The 26,008-nt window shown below is 40.1% G+C and overlaps 1 protein-coding gene and 1 long non-coding RNA gene across 2 annotated transcripts in view; both read left to right on the forward strand.

Moving 5' to 3' along the window:
• AVEN (apoptosis and caspase activation inhibitor) overlaps positions 1-26,008 on the forward strand; it is a 192,196-nt gene that overhangs the window by 55,472 nt on the left and 110,716 nt on the right. The window lies entirely within an intron of this gene.
• Positions 14,977-24,174, forward strand: LOC109321257. Its single transcript, XR_002104013.1, has 3 exons — positions 14,977-14,987; positions 21,307-21,309; positions 23,973-24,174. It is a non-coding gene; the product is annotated as an uncharacterized LOC109321257 (long non-coding RNA).

The following is a 26,008-nucleotide window of genomic DNA, read 5'->3' on the forward strand; positions in this document are numbered from 1 at the left end:
GGCATTTCTTACACTGAGTGCTGAACTTTGCAAACGTAATGTTTTTAACACATTTTGTGCGCAATTTTGCTATTTTTACACTTTATACAGCAAAGTGAAAAAAACAGAAAATTAATTACATGACATTATGCTGTTAGACTCATGGGCTGGGTCATCACTGGTATTGCAGTTTTAGATTTACCACAGACTGCTTATGCTAAGAGAATAATTGTTAGCAATGGTAGGTTTTCCTTTGCAGTAGCACCAGGGAAGATTGAGAAACCCAAAGTTTGGCTCTGGGTTTCGTATTTGCTCACAGTAGAAGAATGGTGAGACTTAGGAGTCTTGGGTTTGAAATGGAGGGTAGATTGGGTAGGGAGACTGTCTGTTGGGCACTAGTCTGCCTTGATCCCTGTAACCTGCATTTCTCTCCTTTCTCTTGATTGCCCTTGACTCATTGTCTTAGTCTTGCCCTCCTTGTTCAGCTGGTTATCGTCACCCTCTCAAATCATCTAAGCCCCAATCTGTCTTTTCAATCCCAGTTCCTTTCCTTTTGCTTTGTGTTCCTGTATAGCAGTCCTTGTTCCCAGCTCCATATTTAATCTGTTTCTCCATAGGAGGTTCCAGTCTGTCTTCTCAGACTCCTCACCCAAGCTTAGCCTTTTCCTAGCAAGTCCCAGTTCTCCCTTTCCACCTCCAGACTCCTTAGATCCGTATCTCTTATGCCTAGACCTGGCCCTACCCATAGGGAGAGAGAGAGAGGTTTCCTTTGTTCGTTGACTCCAGTTGCTGATTGGCTGTTTTTATCCCTCCTTTGCTTTTTCTTCTTATCAGCTTCACTCTAATTTCACCCTCTGTTCTTAACTACTGGCAGCCTCCTCTTTTCTTCTTTGTCCCTCTCGCCCTTTCCTCAGTTCTCATTGTGTTTGGCTTATTCCCTTGTGAGTTAAGACCAAGTGGAAAAAATGTGGCATTAACATGTTTCTTCAAAAAACATCATAATGATAACAATAAAACAGATGTGAGGGGCAGAGGAAGGTGTGTAGGGAGGAGGAAATATGATTTGTTTGATTCTGACTCATTTTCAACCTTTACTGTAATGTGAATCAGATGACCTTCCTTTGACAATGTACATTCACCATCTCAGCTGATGAGGAGTGTGATATTTTTGAATCTATCAGCTTCACAATCCAAATGATCTAAGTAATGCCCCCTCTTTCTTTGTCAAGGTCTGCTTTCAACCAAGACCTTGTAATGTGGTCTTTTATTGCTGAGTATGTGTGCTTCAGTAAGCTGCAGATAAGTGTTAAGGTTACCTAAAGGTAAAGTGACTTTAAAATATATATGGGTGAGGAACAAAAATATCCAGTTCAAAATGGGATTGTTTGATATTTGTTGAAGTGATTGAATTCTGAAATTTTTGTGTCTTGAAGCTAGAGGTCATAATTGATGGCACTGGTAGCAACAAATTTGAGATACCTTGGTTAGTGTTCTGTTCAGGAAATGCTGGTCAAAATGAGCTACCAGAAAGCTAGGCATTAGTGGAAGTTGATAGTCTGATGGTAATAGAAAACAATTGATTTGATTTTTAACAGAAATTTATTGCTAAGAAAAGGTGCCAGAATAACAGTCCTGGGCTAGGGACTGCAATTACACTTGCACCGGTTCAAATCTATAACACAACAGAAGTTCAGTGTATATAAACCTCTTTCAAAATGGCTGAAACCAGTTTAAGATAAACCTAGATGGAAGTTGTATCAGACTTAACAAAGTTAAATCAGTTTATTGAACTTCTGTCCCAGATCCCTCCCCCAGATGCAAGTTAACTCACAGTCCCCCAACATCCTAAGATGCTTTGCAATTCCCCTGTAACTCCCCACCCTCTTCCTTGCAGGGTGGATGGGCTACTCTTAGAACAAACTGTCTGCACCAGTCCAGCAGGAAGGCCTGCTATAGCACTTCTTGGCTTTTCCTGTAGCCACTGCAGGCACGCAGCTACAGTTCTGGAATCAAAAGTGAATGTCTGTTGCTTATTTGGCCAATCTAGACTAACCTGCAAAGATTGAATTGATTCAGTCTTGGGCTTTTTGACTGTCTGTACTTAGCCCTGGAGACAAAGTCCTTGTCTTATCTCAAGACAAGGTTTAGCATGGTCAATGTGTACTCTACTCCCTAGGTGCTGCCTCACAACTCAGTTTCCTATCTAAGGAAATATGCAGGGGTCCAAGGGAAAAAAGTACAGAAATATTAAAAAAAGTTTCTTAGAGGCAGGTAGCTGAAGAAATAGTGACTGGAAATTTTGCCATTTGCACTTTTTCTTTTATGGAGTCCTGTTAAGCTCAGTTTTTTCTCTAGTAATTGTTAGCATTTAGGTGCAGCTACTAGTAGACACAGGATGGCTTCACAGACTCAGGTGTATCCAGTACACAGACGACATGCTGTTTCTGATTTATGTAACATTGGATGAAGCTACTTTTGCTGAACTAAATCAGTCTGGGTCTTGAATGAATGAACTAAAAAAACAAGGAAGACTCAGCCAAAGCTGAACCCTAGCAAAATGATGCTGTATAGGTAGAAAAAAGTTCAAGAGTTTTCTGCTGTGCTGGAAAACTGATGAAAGAAGCATACCCACAGCTTCACAAGTTAGTCTGAAGTTCAGAATTAATTCACTCTCCTCATACAGCAACATAGATGAAAAATATACTAGGGGTGCACCGACAGAGATTTTGCGGGCTGATACTGATAGTCAGTTTTTAAGGTGTATTGGCTGATACTGATCCAATTTCTGATACACAGCCCTGCTGCTTGAAGACCTGTGTCCACCTGGTGAGTCTGTTATGGTGCAAGGAGAAGGGGGAGGGAAGAGGTGTGGGAGGGACACAGATCAAGGTCTCTGCAATGAGGGAAGGAGCTGGAGTAGAGCCTGGGGCACGTGCTGCCCTTCTGGGGTGGGGCAAGGCCTGGGATGGAACTGTGTCTCATCTAGAGGGCATGGGGTGGGGGTTGGCTCCTGCTGCTGCGCGCACCCTGGGAGGGCATGGGGTGGGGGGAGTATGCCCCCGGATCTGTGCAGGGCAGGGCAGGCTGAAGCTCTGGGCTGGGTCTGGGGCCAAGGCTGTGCCAGGCTGGACTGCACTCGGGGTGGACGGCAGGAGCGCTGGGAGGGGGGCTATGGGAGGGGCTGCAGCCATCCCCAAATCCACTGTAGCCCCCCCCCTTAGTCCCCCTGCCAGTGCTGCCACCTTCTGCCCTGAGCACAGCCCGGCATAGACCCAGCCCACAGTGGCAGCCTACCCTGCCTGCACCCTGTGCAGATCTGGGGTACACACCACCCCCTTGCCTTCCTGGGGGGTTGTAGCAGCAAGAGCTGCCCCCTCCACCACCATACTCTCTGGACGAGCTGCAGCTCTGTCCTACTCCTCTCCCCAGTGTGGCTGAGCAGCGCATGCGCCAGCTCCAGCCCCATTCTCTCCCTCACTACGGGGCCTTGTTCTAGTCCACCATGTCCCTTCTTTCCCCCCTCCTCTTCCACCACAGCAGACTTACCAACTGCATGCAGCTCTCCAAGCTGTTGGGATGTGCTCCTCATTGTGTACATGATGTGCTGTGGCTGCACATAAGCACGGGCATTTATCGGCTAGATTATCAGCCATATGAGGCCGATTACCAATACAGTCAATTTTCTTTTTATCTATGCTGATCTGATATCAGACTGATGTATCGGTGCACCTCTAAAATATACCTACCCTTTCTGACTGGCCAGATATCTAGCCCACTTTTGCAAATGGTACTTTGATGTCATTAACGTGTACTTTGACCTTCATGTCTGGACTATAATAGTGCAGACTCTCTGGGCTTTGAAAAACAGCAGTAGTCTCAGGAAAACTTCAGGACAAAGAATGAAGTTATTTGTTTCCCCAAGAATCGTGGCTTAATTTGAGTACATCATCCCTCTATTACTTGTGTTACCTTGGTTTCCTACGTAATATGCTTAAATTTGGGAGGGATCGTATGTTCAAATTGTTACGTGACCTGGGTCCAGAATATCTGAAAGAGTGCTGTATATTCTTAAACCTCGTGTGATCAAAGATTCTGCTTCTCTTGTATGATGATGGTATATTTCAACAGTAAAAGGAGATAAAATCTTCTCCACCTTGCACTTCGTTGCTTTCCAGTCCAAAGCCAAGGTATGATTTGCTCATCTAGTTTTATATGGCAGTGTGTAACGTGAGGTTTTCTGGAGAAAAATCCACACCATACACCCCTATACATGTGTACAACATTCCATTTCAGGTAAAAGCTAGTGAATAAATCTGTGTAAAGGTGTTAGTGATTTTATGACTAAGTAACTGTTGAGGTATTATTTCAAAGCATTGTTTTGTAAGGAACATGTCTAGTAAAAATGTTACAGTCTGTTTTTAAAGCTCTTTAATTCTACTAAAAATTATGTGGGCTTGGCATACACCAGGATAATTTAACATTAGGTTTAGATTTAACTATCACATACATGGCTGAATTGGTAGGTGACAACAGTTATTAACAGCAAGTAATTTTCCTAATGCCAACATTGCTTGCAAGTGCAGCTTCTCACACTTCCATTTTTTTTATCCTCTTACTTTAACTAACCTTACTCCGTCCACCCCTCATTTACCTTACCTGCTTTCTCCTGTCAGTCATTCCATACTCTCATATTAATTTTCAACTTTGCTCCCTCATTTTCCTATTTCTTCTTCAACTCCTCATCCCATAGATATCCTTATTCACTGTGTTGTGTATCAGGGAATGTAAAAAGAGGGGGGAGAGAAAAAAAGAAGAGGAGTAGAAATCTTCAAGAAAAAGAATAACCTAGTGTTTTAGAGGAAAATTATCTACAAGTTTGAGATGGCTAAATTAGCTCGCATAAATGTAATTTGAAAGCATCAGAATTTATAACTAGCAGGCTTGTCAAAGAAAATTGATCTTCAAATATGTCTCTGTGTAAAGTAAAACTTAGCTAAAGAGGAAACATTTTAAAATCTTAGAGGCATTTAATTAGGTTATGTTTTTGAAAGAAGTATGTGGCTATTTGTGTGTTAAGTATGTGGTATTAAATAGTTTACCTGTATGTGTTCGTTTTGACTTTGTTCTTTTTGGTGGTTGATGCTGTTAATAATAGAGAGGTTTTTAACAGTTCTTGGGATTGCCTTTTCCTAAACCTTTCTGCTAGAAAGTATTTTTAATGTACCTTTCTTTCCCTTCTGCCATGGTGATGGTAAGAATTGTGTGCAGTGGTGTGCAAGAACTACAAATCCCCTTTGGGAAGCAAAAATGAAGTGCAGATTAAAGAATAAGTGTTTACAAACTTGCTTCTTAGTGGAAAATACAAGGATTTGGTTGTTTGGAATTAAACACAAAATAAATATATTCAAGCTGTCCCCAGGAGAATCAAATAAATCACATAACTGTAGAGGGACACAATTATTTTTGGTTCCTAATTGTTAAAGGGAGGCTGCAGAAGACATTTTATTTTTAAACACTTAAAAGAAATTCATCCCAAATTCAGGTTTTCTAAAGGCTGTCAATTTTGAGCTTGTCAGTTCGTAAGAATATGCTTTTAAATTGAAAATGAATGCATCCAAAAATAGCTAATGATATTAGTATTTGCCCTACCCCAAAACAACAGTGCATGATAGAAACATATTGTAATGCATTTTGGGAAACTACTGGGACACAGAAGTGCTATTGCTGAAAATGTCATTTTCTGGTGAAAGGGATTCATTTAATCATGGAAAGGAAGCATAATAGGTTAATCCAGGGTGAATTTAAATTGGACAAGATAAATTTTGGTAGCAGCAATAGTATCCTCCCACATTGTCAGTCAGGAAAAATGGTATCCGCATAATGGAGTAAGGATGACATATAATTTATGTAATGATAGATAAATCAATTGTTGAACGCTGTATTAGGGAGAGGATGTGTAGGTCAGGGTTTGTCAGATGGGGAGATGCGTACCCCTGGGGGTACTTGGGAGGCCCTAGGGGGTACACGCGGGCAGGTGGTGATGGAGCGCCACCATGCACCATCCCACACAGGTACTGCCCGCCTGCCGGGACGTGGGGGGCAGGGGAAGGTGACGTGTGGCGGCTGCTGCAGCTCCATGTTTGGCCACACACCAGCTCCGTGCCCCACACCCCAATCTGCGTCCGGCTGCCAGGGGTACACTAACCCAAAAAAGGTTGAAAACCCCTGACATAGGTGCATAAAAAAAGACTTTTTTTCCCCCCTAAAGTATATTTTTCTGTATTTGAATCGTGACAGCTTGGCATAGCTAAATTCAGAAACAGTATTTTATTTTTTTTAACAAGTTTTAGAAATATTTTAATGCTATATGGGATAATTAATTATAATTGATGTATTAATCAGTTGCCTTTAAGGATTTGAGATGATCTGTTCGTAACAAACAGTTTTTGTAAATTCAAACGCAGCAAGTTTAATCCAAACTTCTGTGAAATTATGATAGTTTAATGAGCACTTGTACAACATTTCAGTCAGAAGAATTAGGGTGAATTTGAGGAGGAAGCAGCTGACAAGATGGAGAGTGCAGAACTTTTGCTTTCTGTCTTTGTCTCTGCTTTTATAAAACTTTGGACATATTATAGCACTTAACAGACTGGACCAAGTTTTCTTCTTGGATACATACGTATAAATCCAGACTAGCTCCAGTGAAATTAATTGCAATAACAGATTGTACTTCCAGAAGGGCCCAACTGTGAGCTAATCTGACCTCCTACGTAGTATAGACCAAGAGTGTCAAACATACAGCCCAGGGAGTAGATCTCACCCTTGAAGATGCTCTCTTTAGGCTGCTGGGCTCCTGGATGTTGTGGGTATGTGGCCAGGGGCAGTGGCCTGCTGCAAGATCTGGGACCCTTGGGCCCCAGTGGACATGCCAGGCAATGGCAAGAGTATGAATGAGGGCTGCTAGAGACTCAGTTGTCCTCTGTCTGCTTTGCCTGTTGCCACCTTGGTGTCTTACCTCCATGTCTGCAGGCTTTTCTTCTCCATGCTGAAGCTGCTGCTGCATTTTCTGTGTAGTTGCAGCTGTGGTATACTGTATAGTTTTGACAGCTCCAGCTCTGGCCTGGGGCATGTGGTGGGAACCAGAGCTGCTCTGGTGCTGGAGCTGCCACTGCTGCTGCATATCCTGGGCTGGAGTTAGAGCTGCTGCCACTGCTGCATGCCATAAGCTGGATCCACCCCATGTCCTGGGCTGGCTCTGAGCCACAAATAGCTCTGCAGTCCTAGTTATGACCTCTGATACAGACTAGTGTTTTCCAGATTTGACTCTCATGTGAATAAGAGCATGTCTCTAAAAGTTGTTGTTTAGTTAGTAAATATTTGTAACTATTTAATTTTGTTATAGCTGCTTCTGCTAGACTGAGGAGCTGTTCATTGTTAAAAATCAGTTCCCCAAGTAGTTCTTTTACACTATGATCAAGCTATCTCTTAACTTTTTTTGATTAAGTAGATTTAATTCCTTTAGTCTATCTATAAGGCATGTTCTTGTGGCTCTCCTGAATCCATTCCAGCGTGTTAATATCCATGGATTTTGGACATCCAACTGAATACAGTATGCTACTAGTGGTTGCACCAGTGCAAAACACAGAAACAGTTTAATCTCTATACAGTAAGCTTTGTTATCTGGCACCCATGGGGAATGGAGGATGCTGGATAACAAAATATGCTGGTTAACTGAGCAGCCCAAAAGGGCGTCTTTGCCTGTTTGGATCGCTGCCCCTCCTGCTGCATCGTGATCTCTCCCGTGGGCCCTGAGGGACAGAGCGGGGGGGCCCCGCACAGGCCGCTATGCCCTGGGCCACGGGGGCTTGGCAGTACAGGCTGCTTTTCCCCAGGCCGTGACGGCTCCACGAAACTGGAAGTGCCACAGTGGGCACTTCTGGTTTCACTTTTCCCTTACAAGCTGGTAACAGAGTTTGCCGGCTTGTAAGGTATTGGATAGCTCAGCTTTTACTGTACTTCTGTTCAATTTTTTCAGGTTTACATAGCTACAAAAATGTTCAGTAATGATTTTGTTTCCAGATCACTGATAAACATTTTAGATAGAGTATGACCAAAAATGTTCAGTATGATAGGACCTGTAGGATTTTTATTTTGTGGTTAATTTTGTGGTTTTCTAATTTCTTAATAACATGTGGTTTGGAAGCAAGTCAGAAACTTAAATCAATACCGTTACCCATGCTTAGTTAAGGACGTCTCTGGCTGATGTTTGTTTTAATAGATCTTAGAACAATGGAGAAATTCCAGAGGACTAAAGGTTGCTATTGTCTTGATAATATTCAAAAGGGACAGTTGGATGCATATAGCCTGATTAGCCTGACAACAATCCTGAGAAAAATAGTGGAATCCCACATTAGCTTTTCTATTAGTAAAAATATAAAGGATGGGAATATAATTAATGTCAGTCAACATGGCTTTATGGAAAATATGACTTGTCAAGAATTAATCTGATTTCATTCTTTGAGGAGACTACAAGTTTTGTTGATGTAATAGATTCGATTTTGTTAAGTTTTTTTAATTCAGTAGGGTGCATTAAGATCTGTGCTGATTGACTAGTGAGCTCAAAGAATTTACTTCATGTGGAGCTCTGTGTTGATCAGTGGTTAGCTCAGAGAGCTCACTGGCATGTGCAACATAGTCAAAGAGGTGTGTGACTACATCACCACACTACCCCTGATGCTTAATAGCAATATTGGGTTTTTGTGATAGGGAACATGACACTTGGTTTTTCAAATTTGTCTTATCCTAAATTGCACAACTGGCTTCAAGAAAGGATTATAACCCTTTTTTTTGTTTTGAACTTATACATGATCCAGTAGACCACAGTGCCACTAACACTTGTGACTTATCTATAAAATACTAGTACTGATATTTGCCAGAGAATTATAAAAAAAAAAAAAAAAAAAATCCCCTAAAAGTATGTAGGTAAGGAGTGTTGAAGTGATCTGCATAGGGTAATTGTGGCCTACTGGTTGAGACATGGGCCTAATACCTGGAGTCCATTCTTGAGTCTACCACTGATTTTCTGCTTAAGCCTCTTACTGCTTCAATTTTCTAGTCTGTAAAGTGGAGAAAATATTTCACTATTTTATAAGAGTTTTGTGCCGCTTGACTAACAGTGTTTATGGAATGCTGTGGGAGTGTAGGTTTATTTCAGAAAAGCAATTACAGAGGTGAGAATGTATTCAAGAGTTTAGACTTCCCAACCACTGTTCATTTTTCTGTCATGGCCTCTTAAAGAGATGATCCCATACTCCCCTAATTCTCCTTCCTCAGTTTTTGCACGATTCTTTTCGAGAGATGGTCATTCTCCAGAAAATTTGGAGTTGTGAAATCAGGGGAAAAAAGGTGTAAAAGTTTATGTAAAATTAAAAAAATCTTTTCCCTTATTTCAGCTAGTTCCATTAGTATTTTTTTAATGCAAGGTGCAAATTGTCACCAATGTGTCAAGTGTCAATTAGGTCATTAAAGTAACTCTTTTTTAGAAATAAATAAAATAAAGAGCCCCTTAGCAAAATGGAAAATGTCAAGAAAAATGCCATATATTTGGTTATAATTTAAGGTTAAATAGGTGTGTCCAGCTAGCGACTTAGAACACAGCTATGGAAACCGATGTTTGTGGGTTGCATTCCTGGCTCTACTATTAGCTACTTAGGGTATGTCAAAACAGCAAACTGAAGGCATAAATGTATCACCTGTCCTACCTGTAATTTAATTAGTGTGGGTAACAGTAGCATGGATGATTGGCTAACAGTGTGTTTGTGTAATTACTTGTATGTTGAAGCAATAGCAGTAGTGAAGACATGATAGCATGTGCTAGCAACCAGAGTGCATCTCTGAGGTCTCTGGACAGATGCACACAGGTTGCTAGACCATCCTACCACATCTCATCTGCTACTATTACATAGGATAGCTGTAATAAAACAAGTAGTGGGATGCCTTATGCTTCTGTCACATCTTCATTTTCATTGGATGTGCAGGTATAAATGACCTTGGACTATACACTCTAATACAATGACTTAATTTCCTAATTTCTGTAAAATGGGTAAAATAACTACTCAGAAAATGTTTAAGGTTTAATTTTTTGAAAATTGTTTTTTGAGATCTATGGATAAATGGTGTTATAAAATGTGAGTAATATTAATCATTGCTTTCATTTTAGAGAGCCCTTTCATGGTAATTGTGTTCTGAAAGCTCTAAACAAATATTTCCAAGAACTACTTTACATTGCACTACTCCCTATCTTCTTGAACTTAATAGTAGATCATAAAGAATTCAGATGTATCAGTCAAATGACAAGCATGTTTATTTCTGGCTTCCCTGAAGACAAGTGAGAAATTTTGGCAATTTTGTATTTTAACATTTTATAGAGGAGTGCTGTATTTATTTGATGGGGGTGGGGGGGGAGAACTTTGTCCTAGAATTGAGGATCAAGTGAAAATGAAGTACCTGTAGTCAAAAAAAGGCAGCAAGAACCCACTTGGTGATGCCTCAAGTGGTGCAGAACTCAGGAGAGTGAGGGAGCTGGCACAAGTGTGGGACAGCAAGGGACCCAGTGCCAGACCTGGCATGGAGGCATGGTCTAGTGAGGTACCTGGAGCGGAAACTGGTGTGGAGGCATATGGCAGCATGGTACATGATGGCAGGGTGAAGTAGGTGGGAGCGGAGTAGGCGGGGGAGCAAGGGGATGGGAGTCAAACCGCCTGTCTCCTTCCCCCCCTGCTGGCCTCCCCACCTTCTATCCTGCTGCCATTGCTTTCTCTGACACAGCGGTGGTGGAGTGGACAAATTTAATACAGCTCCCAATTATTAGCTTCCATACATGTAAAATTACAACAACTTTGTAATTTTCCATGTATGGGAGCTAATTATTAGGGGGTTGTATTAAATGTGAAGTTGTCTTGGATTTGGGTAAATATGGTCATTCAAATTAAATGAGAAATGACTGCTATTAAGTTAAAATGTTCTCAGTTTTATATTTGTCATAAACCATTTCCAAAACATATGCTTGTTCTTTAAAAATGACTATACATTTACATTACATATGACTTCATAAAATCTGTATTTGCTTTTCCACCTTTCCTAAGTTTGGGAGTATAAGAGGCTTAAAAAAGTTAAGCGTCTTTGAAAGTTTTGAGTAGATTTTTGCAAGCTACACATAGTAATATAGAAATCAGTTTTTTAAAGTGTTTTCAGCTTTATCTTTTCTTTCGTTGAGGAAGGCTAGGTGGCCTGCCATTATTTTTTATTTTTAAAAAGATACTTTGCATCCTGTCTTAAAATCCACATACCTACTTGTCCTTAATAATTAGTAAACTTTGATGGACGAGAACCATCATTTCTACATGATCAAAGCTTTCATTAAAATGCTTTCGCCCTTATTACTAAGAAAATGGTCTTTTACATGTGAGCTGAGGATAACAGATTCAATACTGTCTTCTAAAATCTGCTGATGAGATTATATCTGCTGCTGCTCATTCCTTTACCAGGCTTCTGTAGGCTGTCGGTTTTAGTGCTGCTCACGTTTCTAAATAGGTACAGTGAAAACTAACGTCATGTCAATTTCATTTCTGTTGGAAAGAAGTTTACCAGTAACAGCCCTAACAGGCTCGGTGCCATTCCCTGTGGGAGAGGATAGAAGTTGTGAGGAGAGTAAAGTAGTTTAAATATGTCTATGAGCAACAAGGTGGCTGAGGGAAGAGTTCAGTACCAAAAAGAAAAAACAAGTCCCTCTCCCCAACCCCACACCCATCCTACAGTCAGTGCAAGAGGAATAGAATAATGGAAACTGTCATGCCTCTAGTAGAGGAGACTCTGGAGTGTGGGGAGGAAAAACAAAAGTGGATTGAGTAGTGCTTTTCTCACGGTAGCAGAGGGTGCTTGTAGGAGGAGCTTCAGTTTTAGGAGCTACTTGTTACCTGGAGAGTTATGTATGAGATGAATCCCCTAAAGAGGCTTCAGGCTCAGCTGCATGGTAGGAATTCCAGCATTTGGCAGTATGAGGTTGACTTCTTACTTGAGAATTGGCTTGGGATAATGGAACCTGTATATATGTATATGTGTATCTTTGGCTCCAGCATCTTATTTATTTAAATTCCTGCCTATTAGATGTTTGGTAGAGTTTACAGGCCAAATTAAGTGGACTGGTAGAGTTAACAGAGTTAAGTGGATTATTGGGGGGATGTACCTGTGAATGGGTGGGTAGATGTTTGCATATTTTTGGCAGGGAGGAGAATAAGGAAGAGGGAGGGAGAGATTATCTGAATAATTTAGAAAAGTATTTAGGAAAGAGAGAAGAAAGAAGAAATTGGAGAGCAATACGAGAAAGGAAAGGAGATACAAGAGTGGAAGAGTAGAAGAAACAATGAAATTGATAGCAGTGCAGGAAAAATGTCTCATCTTTTGTTGGGGGGGGGAAGGGGGACAGGAACTATAACAAAAACAAGGGATCTATACCAAGTTAAATTATGAAAAAAACCCATTGAATAGAATATTGACTGGTCCATTAAACAGCGCACATCTGTTTTATTACTGTCAGTTGTAGGGGGTGTGTCTTTTTCAGTGTGCAAAGCACAAGTGACCGTCTTCATGGTTAGCAAGCTTAATCTCTGGATTAATAGATATTAAGTATATTTTTGATATTAGAATCTCATTGTAAAATGATTTACAGGATATTTTTATACAGAACCAACTTCTATTTAGACTTTATACTCTGGGTTCCCAAAGTCTGGGTTTTGGCTGGGTTTTTTGCACATTTATGATCTATTGTGTTAAAGTAATTCTGTTACCCAGACCCTTTCTTTGTAGTTTTATTAAACTCCCTGTGTTCAACCTTTGAATTGAAACTGTATACATTATACCTATAAGGTTTATTAACACCGTGCTATTATCTCATTGTACCTTTCATAAATTATTATAATCGGCACTCCTTGCTTTAGCTACTATCCTGTTTTTTGCAAATAGGGATGTATTTGCATAGAATAAAATACATCTTTTTAAGTATGATATTTCCATTGGACTAAATGCTCTTTGCTTTTGTAGACTGAATAAAGTACAGATGTGTTTTATGAAGAGTAACAGAAGGAGGCTTATTAGTGGGAGTTTCTTATATATAATTTCCTGGCTATTAAGCTTGGCAATTTGAAGGATTTTAAGTCTTAGCAAAAAATTCTAGGACAACACTAGAGAGAAATATTTAATATTTTATGTCCAAATACCTTAATAAGAAAAAGAGATCAATTATTTGAACAGTGCAGGAAATCTGTCAAGATAAAACATTTACCTTTTAGAAGGCTTTAACTTGAGGATTAGTATAAAGGAGGATGCACTTAATCAAAATTCACTGACTTACTGTCTATAAATCAGAGGAATATTCTTATGAGTAAAGGTGTAAAGCATGATATGAAAGAAAAAAGCAACTTACCTCCACGGTATTTGATTGAAGCTTATTTATCTGTGCTTTATCTGAATATACTAAAAGACACTCACCAGGTAGGAAGGTTTTCTATTTGAAATGCATTCTGCACCCTTGTCTTGTGATTTTGTTTTCCACAATGTCTTGTTGGCTGCTGCTGCTTCGTTTTGAAGTGATGTGTTTCCAGTTTATTCCGAGGTATCCCACATACTTGATTTGTTTCTAGATGCAGCATTTTAGATTATTCTGTTCTAATAAGGTTGCAGCAAAGGAGCTGTGAACTTTGCATCTCTTCAGACAATAGAGAAAGAAGAACTGACCCTAGCTAACTCAAGCATTCAGCACCTATTAAAAATTGATTAAAAGCTTTAGCATCCAGTAAATCCCATCTGTTTTCTGTAGACGATTCCAACAGTGAAAAGTTTTTTTTTTTCTTTTTCCCCCCTATAAATTCAGTAGCCTCCACATTGTATATTGCTTTGAAAAACAAAAATGCAGGATCAGTATACTTCAGGTTTTGGCTTAACTTTTCACCCATGCAATTTCATTTTTGTAAGGTATGACGAAGGGTCTGCTCCTTTGCTTCTAATTCCTCTGTCAGACACAGATGTGAAACGCTGTTCTTGAACAGGGGAAAAAAAATCCAAAGGGTGTAGTGTTTTGTCATATCTCAGGACAGTGAGCACGCATGGCACCAATGAGTAGCAGATATGAGCTATTCAAACCAGACACAGAACTGACAGGATGACGCTTTCATACATAATAAACCCATTAATTATTTCTTCTGATGGACAGCAGTGTCTGCTAGAAGAAAAAAGCAGCAGATGATAATATTAGGTTTGATAGGTGCTTTCTGTTTGAACAGCTTGTCATCAAGAAATGGATCCAGGAAAAGACTGCTGCTTTTGGGTGTGATCAGGTAGAATGGACAGGAATTGTTTTGACATACAGGTGACACATATAGGGTTAAAAACTCGATTCAGATTAAGGCCTTTTCATTGCTAGCTGTTACCAGTCAGATGATCCAAAAAGTCATTGTCATGAAATTTTTGGTTTTATTTCATACTGCCTCTCATTTAAGGATCCTAGGTATAGCCTTATTGTCTTCCATTCACAATTTTATTGTGTAGATTCAGCACACTTGTGTGGTTAGTTTTGTTTGGCTTTTTTAAAAACTAATTCTTTTCTTAACTTTTCATTTATTACTGGAAAAGTCACTTGCATGTAAAAAACATACTGTTGAAAACTGCTTACATATCATTTGTTGGCTTTTCAGCTCTCAAATCTTCTTTAATTAGGATTGAATTTTAAAACAAATTGCTCTTATTTTAATTCAGTTGTTCTCTTGAGGTTAACTTCTCTCTCGAGGTTAACATGTACAAAATTATGTATATTAAAGATCATTTAACACAGCACAAACACTCCCTTGAAAATCAGTCTGTAAAGATTACAGAATAAAACCTTCATACATTTTGCTCAGATAATTTCCATTAATGCTATTAGGAAAAGTACTTTTGAAATGAGGAAAAAAATCTTAGTTTAAAGAGAAGATCTAATTCTAGCCTTAAATGATCAGAGACTTGATAATGTAAGACATTATTTTTAAAAATTTTTCTTCCCTAGAAACTTAGGAGACTTTTGATTTTTAAATTCCTTTAACGTGAGAAAAGGTTTTACCTGCTTCCATTTTTCCTTCACTTGCCCCTGGTATATTTAGAATGGGGAAGAGGTGTGACATTTTGGATGAGCAGAAATAGGTTGCTTCACATGGGGAGAAGAAATTGGACATGAAGTATTTAAAAAAAACTACTTTTATAGGAAGCCCATCTTGCGGATGGAAAGCAATTTTCGTGATGTGCCCCAATCTTGCTTTCTCTATATCAAGACATACTTTCCTTCACCCTACTTCATAAATTATCTGCAGAAATGTGATGGAGCATCTCTCTACATCATTGGTTCATCCAGTAAGAAAATGTTGAATGCACTTATTTCAGTTCTGTGGCCTCAATCCCAAATGATGCTGGAATGCATTGTGCCCCACAACCAGAACAAAGCTTCTTAGTCACTGTCCAACTCTACACCTCACAAATGATTGCCATGGTTGTAAATATAAGCCAGTCCCTCTATAGAAAGGAATAAGAGCTGCTGAAGGTAAAGTGGATCTTGATGTAAAATCCACATTAACGTTGCTGGAATGAGACACACATTTTCTGAAGTACTGCAATAGCTGTTTCATAAGTCCTGCATTATATTGTTCTCTAGCCTTGAATGTTCACCTGGAACTGAAGTAAAAAAAATCCTTTAAGTGCTTTGGAGGTGACTTCAAGAGAACCAGATTTCATAATACTGGAACCTGAGAAGAAATTGTTTTTTGCTTGTGGCAATAAAGATAACTTCGTACTGGGGTTGTGTGGTCACGTAATCTGGCAAAGCACAAAGAAACCATGTTTGTGGCTGTCCTTTGATCATCGCAGTGGAAAGTCTGGAGCTGCATCCTTTTACTAGAGCAGTAATTAGGCACATACATGCATATATTATAGAACTACCTTTTGGCTGCAAGAAGCCAGAGGCATTACACTATGTATGCTTCAGAGAAGGTCAGCCACCTTGGAATTGGAGCAACAGCAAATCAATTCACAACATCTTGTTGCAAAATAAAGTGAGGATAAACCTGCTGCCACTTAAACAGCACCAAAGCAGCCTAAGATGAGCAGTTAATTAGTGCAGGAATAAAGAATCTTGTGAAAATTTTGTTCAAGGTTTCACCTGAAAAATACTAAGAAGAGAGGATTAAATATGATTCTTTTAGCTTGGCCTACACTTACCAACGTTGATGACAAAAATAGTGCCTTTCACTAATATACTTAACAAAAAAATTAATATTCAGGTTTATACTGGGAAACCCTTTCAGATGTACACAAGTTCTAAACTTCTAGGAACTGCTATATCTTTAGTGACTGGATATGTATTATATGACCACTGACCATACAGAATGGGTGATGAATTCTTGCACGGATCTGCATGTCATACAAACTTTGAGTGAAACAAAAATCTAATACAGGTTTCCCTTGGTTTTTGCAGTACATGTGTTCCCAGAAAACTGTGCATAAATTGAATATGCATAAAGGGAACACATTTTACAATGTAAGAAATAGGGATATGGTCCCACGGTGATGAGGGAGGGAGTAAGGCTGGGACTAGGGAAGGGGTGGGAGGAGGGGTGCGGTGCAGCCTGTCAGCCGTTCCCAGGGCTGCAGCAGGGAGTAAAGTGGAGGGAACTGTCAGTGGGCGAGGGACTTGGGGTGGGGGGGAGTGCGGTTCTTGCTGCTACACACATCCCAGGAGGGCTGCAGGCTGGGGGGCTGCACCAAGCTCTTCCATGGGGGCGGTGGCACATGCCACTGGATCGGCACACGAGAAGAGAGCAGGTTGCATTCAGGGTGGGTGGTGGTGCTGGGAAGGGGGCTGCTGCCACCCTAAAATTTGCTGTAGCTCCCCCCCCCCCAACCTGCCCTTCCAGTGCCACCGCCAAACACCAGGAAGAGCCCGGTGCCGCAGCTGGCCCCAACCTGCAGTGCAACCTGCTCTCATTCTGCAGGCAGATCCAGGGGCACATGCCCCACTGGAAAGCCTTGCACAGCCCTCCTGGGGTGCACGTAGCAGCAAGAGCTACGCATCACCATCCCACACCTACTGACAGTTCCCTCCACTTTGCTCCATGCTGTAGCCCTGAGCCTCTGATTCTCCCCACTCCAGCCCCTCCTGCAACAACCCCAGGAGCAGCTGATGCCAGCTGCCTGCAGCTGCTGGGCTGCACCATGCTGCAAACCTCCTGGGGCTCTGCTTGTCCACACTTACCCCAGCTTCTGCTGCAGCAGACCCAGGAGCAGCTGGCACCACCTGCCTGCACCATGGCATGGTGCAGCCCAGGAGCTGGGGGGTGAGTGGGGACAAGCGGAGCCCTGGGGGATTCGGGGCACGCTACAGCCCAGTGGCTGCAGGCAGCTGGTGTTGGCTGCTCCCAGAGCACCTGTAGCAGGGGCTGGGGTGAGTGGGGCCCCAGCCTCATGACCCTTTCTCCTCTCCCCACAGACTTACCTGCTTGGGAGAGGCACCTATGTACATCGCATATGAGTGAATTCACCTCGCATATAAGGAAATTGGCTATAAAAATGGTCATTGCGTAAGAGTCAATTTGCATATACAGAACCCACATAAATTGAGATAAACCTTTAGATACTTTGCAGTGGTAGATGATGTCAGATACTATTTTAGTTAAATCTGTATCTAATTAATACTGTATAATACTTTCTGGATGTTAAGCATTGACGATCTGAATAAAATTGAGAGGTTTTTAAAGTAAATCTTATTGCTTTCCTCTGGTATTCTCCCAAACCTAAAACTGCATAGACCAGAGTTACAGAGCATTTCGACAGGTATGTTCCATCTAAGTTATCCTCAGGTAGAAATATTTGATGCTCCTACTTGAAAAAGAAAGCACAAGTAGTGCAGTTATTTATATTAATACAGTTATAAAACTCTTGCTGAAGAAGTTGTCAAACAGGTCAAAATCATTCTCACGTCATACCTCTAGTCCATGTATGGTTAGTGTAGTGTGTTCATAAAGAGTTTTCATCTTCGAACCTTCCCATTTAAACCTAGCACCCACCTGTATGTGCCAGTTTTCTAATGTACTGGCAAATAGTCTTTCTAGTAGAATGTGTCAGTAAATCCATTCTAAGGTTAAAAATTACCAAAAATTAGAATTGTAAAATTTTTGGTGAGTATTGCTTGACGTTGCAGTCATTCTTCCTAATTTCAAAGAAGAAAGTACTTGGAAGTGCTTTGTAGGAACTATCATTACTCCCTCTCTCTTTTTTCCCCCATCATTCATTTCCTTATCCTATTGAAAAACAAGTAAACACAGAAATCCTACTTCTAAATGTTGTCATTCAATTCCTGCATTGCTCTTTGATTCTGTTTAAAGCGGTTTTAATATTTCAATAGTGACATTGCTGGAGGCAACAGGACATTTATAGGAACTTAAATGTCTGACCTGAAGCAGGTCAGGTACAGACATTATACTTTTACTGGTTGAAGTGATTGGAAACTGGTTTATATCTGTAACAGAACAGAAGTTTTGTATACATAGACTGGTTTAAAAATGGCAGAACCTGGTCTAAGATTTGCTCCCCCCCCTTTTCCCCTCTCTCACACACACCCCCTTAACCTACACACAAGGGCAAATTTGTGTCCTGTTTGCTACCTGTCTAAACTATGCCACTTATAGAAAACTGCATAACTTAGATCAGTTCCTCCCGGGGGGAGTTAAATGGACGTATGTACATAGCCCTAGAATGCTCGTTTTCTGGAGACAGTTGTGTAAGTTCCTTTTATTGTATGAGAACAGTTGCTGCCTCTGTGAACAAAAAACATTTAATTTTCCAGCTCTTCACTTCTTACTAGAAGTTTGGTCTTCTGGTTTTGTTGCTGCTGCACATGAATTAATTATTCACTGTTGCAACTGAAATATTTTTACATTGTGACTAAATATGTCGTTATCTTTCAACTAATTTAAATCCTGCTGTAAAGCTGTAATTTTCAGTGATCAGTGTAGAGTTCTGTAAATTATACTGTTGTCTTCTTTCATTTTAAAGACTTCTTTAGAACTTTTTAAAGGCTAAAGACTTTGTTGTCAACTAAACATATGATTAATGGATGATGGAAGACTGGATGGTTGGACCCCAGATGTCTTTCCTGGTCATGCAGGGGCCTGGACCCAATGATCCTTCGGGGTCCCTTCCAGCCCTGTGGTTCTATGATTAACATTAGATTTGATTGTTCTGTGTAGAGTCTGAAAACTTTATTTTTAAGTTTTATTATTTGTAATAGCAAAATCTACTCTTAAGGGAAGTGAGAATGTGATACTCCTGTATAATTGAGCAGGAATGAACTCCATAAAATGGGTCTTCTCTGTTCTTAAACGACTACAGGGTAGAATATCTGAATACCTCAGAAAAGCAACAGGTATAAAATAGTTTTTTAGTGGAAGGGAGATAGTGTTTATTGTGAAGTGTGTCAGTACTATGGGGAACCTGACTACTTTGTCAGAATACTGAGGATGACTGTCTTTACAGTTTCCCTTGGACTCTTTCAATAGCAGTCAAATTTATACATGTCTTTCATATATATATATGAAACACTTAGAGAACTCAGATATATAGACTTTTTAAAAAAACATTTTCCTGACTGAAATTATACTAGCATATATGTTTGGAAAAATGCTGTTGTAAAAATCAGTGTTGATGGATTTACATTACCTGTAGGATTATGAACTGCTGATGTTACATATATCTGTAAAAGTTCTTTTTTCCTAATAACACTTCATAATGAGAATTTATGCTATTAAGTGTTAAAATACCTTTAGAGAAATTTTGAACTTTTATTGTGTTAAGTTTTAAATAAATGAAAATGTCTCAAATGTTAACAACAGTATTTATATAGTATATCTAGTTTATTGCACTAAAACTGAGTATTTTGTTAGAAATGTGACTTTTTTCCGATTGGTATGTTAAAGATAAGTGTTTAGAAAAAAGCATCTTGCCTTTGTTATAATCTTTTGATTCTGTAGGGGGAGAAATAAAGTTTCACAAATACCTAACCTTCAGTAAAGTCTGATCCTATTTGAATAGCTTACTATTTGTGAATCTTTGAAACTAGTTTCCATGATTTTGTCAAGTTTTAGCAAAGTGTATGAAAATGTCTAGTTTACTAATAGTTTGATTTCACAAAGCAAATGCAGAATTCACACAAAATTATATTCAGAAATTATTGTTCAGTATTCTGTTTTACCCGCAGAAAATGCTATCTTAAACTTAATTTGTCTTAGATTTTATAGTAAGCTATATGAAAAAACATCCAGTAGATAAATCAGTACTTTCCCTAATGTCAAAGGAACAAATTTGGGCTATTGTGGTTCATTACAGAGGTGAGAGTGGGGATGTTGTTGCTAGAAATTTTTATAAGATCTCTTATGAGAGTGTCAGAAGGATTTTGAAGTTCTGCTTGTGCATTCTCTCTCATTCTCAACCTGATAATTCTAGTTGCCATAACAACTTGATTATAGCAGTGCATTTGCTGCTGTAGTTAAGGTTGTGTCAGCACTTCCATTATAAGCTTCTGTTTGCAGGAATTTATAATATATCCATGGATTTGAAAAATGGCATAAATGTTGTATCTGTAGAATGACTGATTTTTCTGTGAACGATTTTTTGCAAAGCCTGCTTACTCTTTTTAAAATCTTTGAGTAACTGTATGAAGTATAGGGTATTTTTGGATTAAATTTTTTTCTTGTTGTAGGGCTATAGCAAAAATTTTGGGTCAAAATAAAAAAATGGCCACTTGCAGCATAGCAAGACAGCATCTTGTGTTGCTTTGGCTTAAATCATTTTCTCCTTTGTTTGGTGGCCAGAATCAGTTTTTTCTTGTTAACTCAAAGAGCTGTGGCTCTGACAGGAAACCTTCCTGAGGAGTGGGAAAACACCATCATTTTGAATCAGAGCTTTAAAAAGACTTTGTGAATGTTTATATCCTAGAGATTTTTATGTATCATCAGTTTTTAATGGAGTCTGCCTGTCAGGAGAAATAAAAAAGAAACTATGGGCAGAATTAGCTTGCATTTGAAAGGTCAGTTAATGAGCGAGCCTATATATTGTTGTGTAAGTTTTAAGAAGAAGTGGTGCTCAGATTTTGATTTTAACTTTGCAGTTTACATGAAATCTGAACTTTTTCCAACATTGAAAACAATTCACAGAAGTTAAGCGTGGTTAATAAAAGGTCCATTCCAGGGTCCGCAGTGGGTGATTCTTTTTAAGGGACACTTTATGGGGATTTTCAAATGGCATTCTTCCATGAGAATTGATCTTTTTTACCTATTTAGTACAATATTATAAATTTCACAAGGCAAAAAACCCTCGACGCACTGAATAATCAAAGAAATGTCATCTTTAAAACATGTTAATTAATTATATCATTGCCAAAATCTCTGGTTGAGGGCAGTAGTCCTGTTTTAAAATGATATCATTCAACTGAAGTTTTATGGTATATCCTATTATTAAAGCAGGTTGGAAATTGTTTTATAGACTCTTACCTTTGAGAGTCATACTGCCAGTCATGCACATAGTATTACTTTTTATTTAGTTGGCTGTTCAGAAACAGAGTAGATTGGTTTAAACCAAATCAGAAAGCAGGAAACCTTTTTTAATTTATTGATTTTAACCTTGTTTTGCATTTATATTTATTAGTTATTTTCCTAAAGAAATTTGGTTCCCGGTAGGTTTGGGGTTTCTTGTTGGCTAACCAGTATGATACAGTATATATTTAAACGCCTTTATTTATATTGGTGATTATAGATAAGTGCATATTCATTTCTTAATATTTACATTTAATTATAATGAAATATATTACATTATATGTTAGTATATTAGAATGCTGAAAATTTTTTCCTTATTTCCTGGATTAGTAAGTTTTTTCTCATGAGTTTTTAGTAACAATCATGTTAATTTAAAATGTAGTGTACACTGAACTGAAGAGTCGGTCATTGTTGTTTTTAGATTGTATAGCTCAACGCTGAAAAATGATAATGGATAATAGAAATGTGTTAACACTTCCTGACTCTCCTTCTCTGTCTGAGGAATCCAATTGTTGTGTTGACCCTCCAACACAATATCTGAGTACTCAGGATCTCTAAGGTATTAGATGATTAGATTTAGACCATTAGATCTCATAATAGTGTGTTTCTTTTTGTTCTTTTTTAATTCCCTTTTTGTTTTGGGAATTGGGTTATATAGATGAGAGCACAAAAGAGAGTGGAGGATGGAGTTACAGGTAAGACTGGAGGTGAAAAGATGCAGTTCTGGGGCTTGGGAGGGACTTGGAGCAAGGGGGAGATTTCCTAGAGGCAACCCCTCCTTTCTAAATGAATCCAGTTTTTGGGAACAGGGATAGCATTACTGGAGCAAAGCATGAAGACAACAAAAATACAGCAAAAGCAAAAAAGATACAGGTATGTTAACCTATTTCTTGTTTGGAAAGAGTCAAACACAGAGCAACAAAAATGATTAGGAGCCTGGGAGGTATGACTTACGATGAAAAGCTAAAAGAACTAGGGTTATTTAGTCAGGAGAAAAGAAGACTGAGGGGGGATTTGATAACAGACTTCAAATACTTGAAGGTCGCTTAGAGACAATGGGCTTTTCTCCATGACCATAGGGACCAGTTGTGTCACATGCTAAGTTGCAGGTTGTCTGATTAGTTCTGCACAAATGCCAAAGGTATGAGGGGTAGCTAGGTTGATGCCAGAGGATCAGAGTCAAAGCAAGGTCAGGGAGCAAGCCGAGTCAGGTATTGTACCTGGGGAAGCTGAGTTCCAAACAATCTGAGTCAGGAGGTAGAGGTTGAAATGTACAAGCAATGAGTAGTCAGATCTAGGAATGCATAGAGCCTGGGAGATAAGCAGATGGGATTGGAAGTCCTCACACAGTCCCAGAACTATAATATGACTGGAATAAGAGAGACTTGGATAACTCTTATGACTAGAGCACTGCTTGAAGGAGTTGTGCTATGAAGTCTGTGGGTTTGGGTCAGAGGGGAGAACAACAATGTTGACATTGTGTTGGGTGTGTGCTATAGACCACCAGACCAGGAGGATGAGGTGGATGAAGCTTTAAACAGCTAGCGGAAGTTTCTAGAACATAGGCCCTGGTTCTCATGAGGGACTTCAGTCACCCTGACATCTGCTGGGAGGGCAATACAACAGTGCGCAGGCATTCCAGGAAGTAGGGCTGACAAACTATTACAAAAATTAATCAAAACTAATTACAAGATTAGAAAAAGTAGTTCCAATTAATTGCAATTTTGGTTGCACTGTTAAATAGTGCTCTTCTCACACCCAACAGTCCAGAGCCTGAGAGCCCTAGGTATTCTCCTCAGTGCAGATTTGGTGGTATTGCAGGGCTTGGCTGTACAGTTAAACAATTTTGATTGCACAGTTAAACAATAGTCAGCTCCCTCCACCCAACAGCCTGGAGCCTGTGAGTTCTGTGGCTCCTCCCCTGCCCCCACCAACAGCACACAGCCCCAGTCCTCCTTCTGTACAGGCAAGCTCTCTGATGCCACCAAATTTGCACTGAGAACACCTGGGCTCATCATCTCACAAATCTCAAAAAGGCTTTCACTCAACAAGGACACTCCTCTAGAGAGAGAGGTTGCACTTTTGAAAGAGCCACCTGGATACCACATGAAGAATTGGTACAATACACAAGGAAAACCCCCATGAATTGCACACCACTGGTTATGACACATCGCCCCTCCCTGGAACCTATACAGAAAATCCTCAGAGAATTGCAACCCATACTAAAGGAAGACACAGTTCTTAAAGAGATCTTCCCAGAACCACCCAACCCAGCCTTTAAGCAAGAACCGAACCACACTAACCTCATCACTGGAGGCAAAATTCCTGCAGCCCAAAACATACCGAATGGATGCAGACCATGCCATGACAAGAAATGTAAAACCTGCCAGCATATCTCCACTACCCCCGCAATTACTACCTGCAACAACAGAAACATCAGCATTCCTGGATCTTATAGCTGCATCTCCAGAAATGTAAATTATCTCATCCAATGCACCGAATGCCGTGATGGAAATTATGCAGGAGAGATCAAACAACAACTGTATGAATGCATACTGGATATTTATCAAAGACAAGAATACCCAATTACCTGTGGGGGCACATTTCTCACAAGAAAACCACTCTCTCTTCAATCTCTCAGTTCTAATCCTCAAAGGGAATTTACAAAATACCTTTTACAGACAAGCCTATGAACTTCACTTCATCAACCTACTGGATACAAAAAATCACAGACTAAATATAGACATTGGATTTGTTATGACACATTATATATAACCTGCCTAACATTCGACTCCCCAGGTACGTCTCCACTATTTACCAGCTACATTCATTTCCCCACCCCCAACCTGTCTCACCCATTGACTTGATTTACATTGTCACTGACTGGCTTTTTTGTATGAATACCAGCCTCTGGCTTCTTTGCTACTCATTCGATCCCGGAAGAGCACAGACCAACTGCAGGTGCTTCCTCAGCCTAACGAAGGGTGTTGGTGCCTGAAAGCTTGCAAAAAAGAATATTTTCCAACTATTGGAGTTGGTCTAATAGAAGGTAGCTAAAGAACCTTGTCTACCTATGTCCTTAGACAAACATGGCTACAACCTATGCCCCTTCCCAGATTAAGGTATTTCCTTTTCAAGTTTCTTGCTGTTCTTCATCTAGGAGGCCTTTCTAATATGATGGTAGTCCAGCAATAGAGGTAGAACAAAACACAGACATCAAGTCTTTTGTTAAGACTGCACTTACAAAGCTATGTGGCTTTAAGACAGAGATGGGTAAAATGGCAGATCCAGCTGGTGGATAGACTCCATTTCCCAGCAGCCCCTGTCTGTGTTGTTGTAGCCAGCTTCCATGGAGACCCTAGCAGTGGTGGGGCTGTGACAGCACGAGGCCAGGATTTCTATCAAGACTGGCCCCAGAAGTGCCGGTAGGACATGCAGCTGGGCAGGGAGCTGCTCCAGGGTTGGGGCTGGGATTTTGTGTCCCTGTCTGGGACGTGCAGGCAGTGGATCATCATGGAAATTCTGGCCTCGTGCTGTCATGGTTCTGCTGCTGCTGGGGTCTCCATAGAAACCAGCCACAGTGATATGGGCAGGGCTGCTGGGAAATGGAGTCTGCTATGGGCCCAGTCTAGCCCACTGGCCAGATTTTGCCCGCCCCTGCTTTAGGATGTATTCTGGGCTTAGGCTGGTGATTACCCAGTCTGCCTCATACTATTCCTTGTGGGATAGAATGTCTACTTTGCCACTTTTTGATCCCAGGCAGTAGGAGATTATAAAGTCAAACCAGGAGAAGAATAAGGCCAGCAAAGGCCCATTGTAGTCGCCTTTGATTCAAGATTCTTGTTGTCTGTGAAGACGTGGACAGGAAATGCCCCCTCCAGATAGCGGTGCTGTTCCTTAAAGGCAGCTCTGATAGCAAGACTCTCTTCGTCCAGGATCTGATGGTTTTGTTCCTCTTTGGTGAACTTTCTGGAGAAATAGACAGATGGATGGAAAACCTACTCTGGGCCACACCTTTGCAAGAGCACTGCCGTGATTCCTATGTTGGACACATCTGTTTCTACACTGAATATGTAGCTGATGTCTGGGGGCTGATACTAAGACCTCTTTCAACTGTTCAAAAGCACTTTGGGCCTCTGCTGACTAGCAGTGTAGTGAAAGGTGTTGCCAACTGTGTAAAATTTAGTATGAATATCCTGTAGAAATTAGAAAAGCCCAGGAATTTTTGTATTTTCCAGACCGAATATGATGGAACCTAGCCCCAGATTGCCTTCACCATCTTGGGGTCCATCCCAATGCTGTCTGGGAATAGCAGAAATCCCAGAAACTTGATGGTGATTTGATGAAATGTGCATTTTTCCAACTTG

This window comes from Crocodylus porosus, unplaced genomic scaffold (assembly GCF_001723895.1).
Source record: "Crocodylus porosus isolate Cpor-Errol unplaced genomic scaffold, CroPor_comp1, whole genome shotgun sequence".
In the NCBI taxonomy this organism is placed as follows: Eukaryota; Metazoa; Chordata; order Crocodylia; family Crocodylidae; genus Crocodylus; species Crocodylus porosus.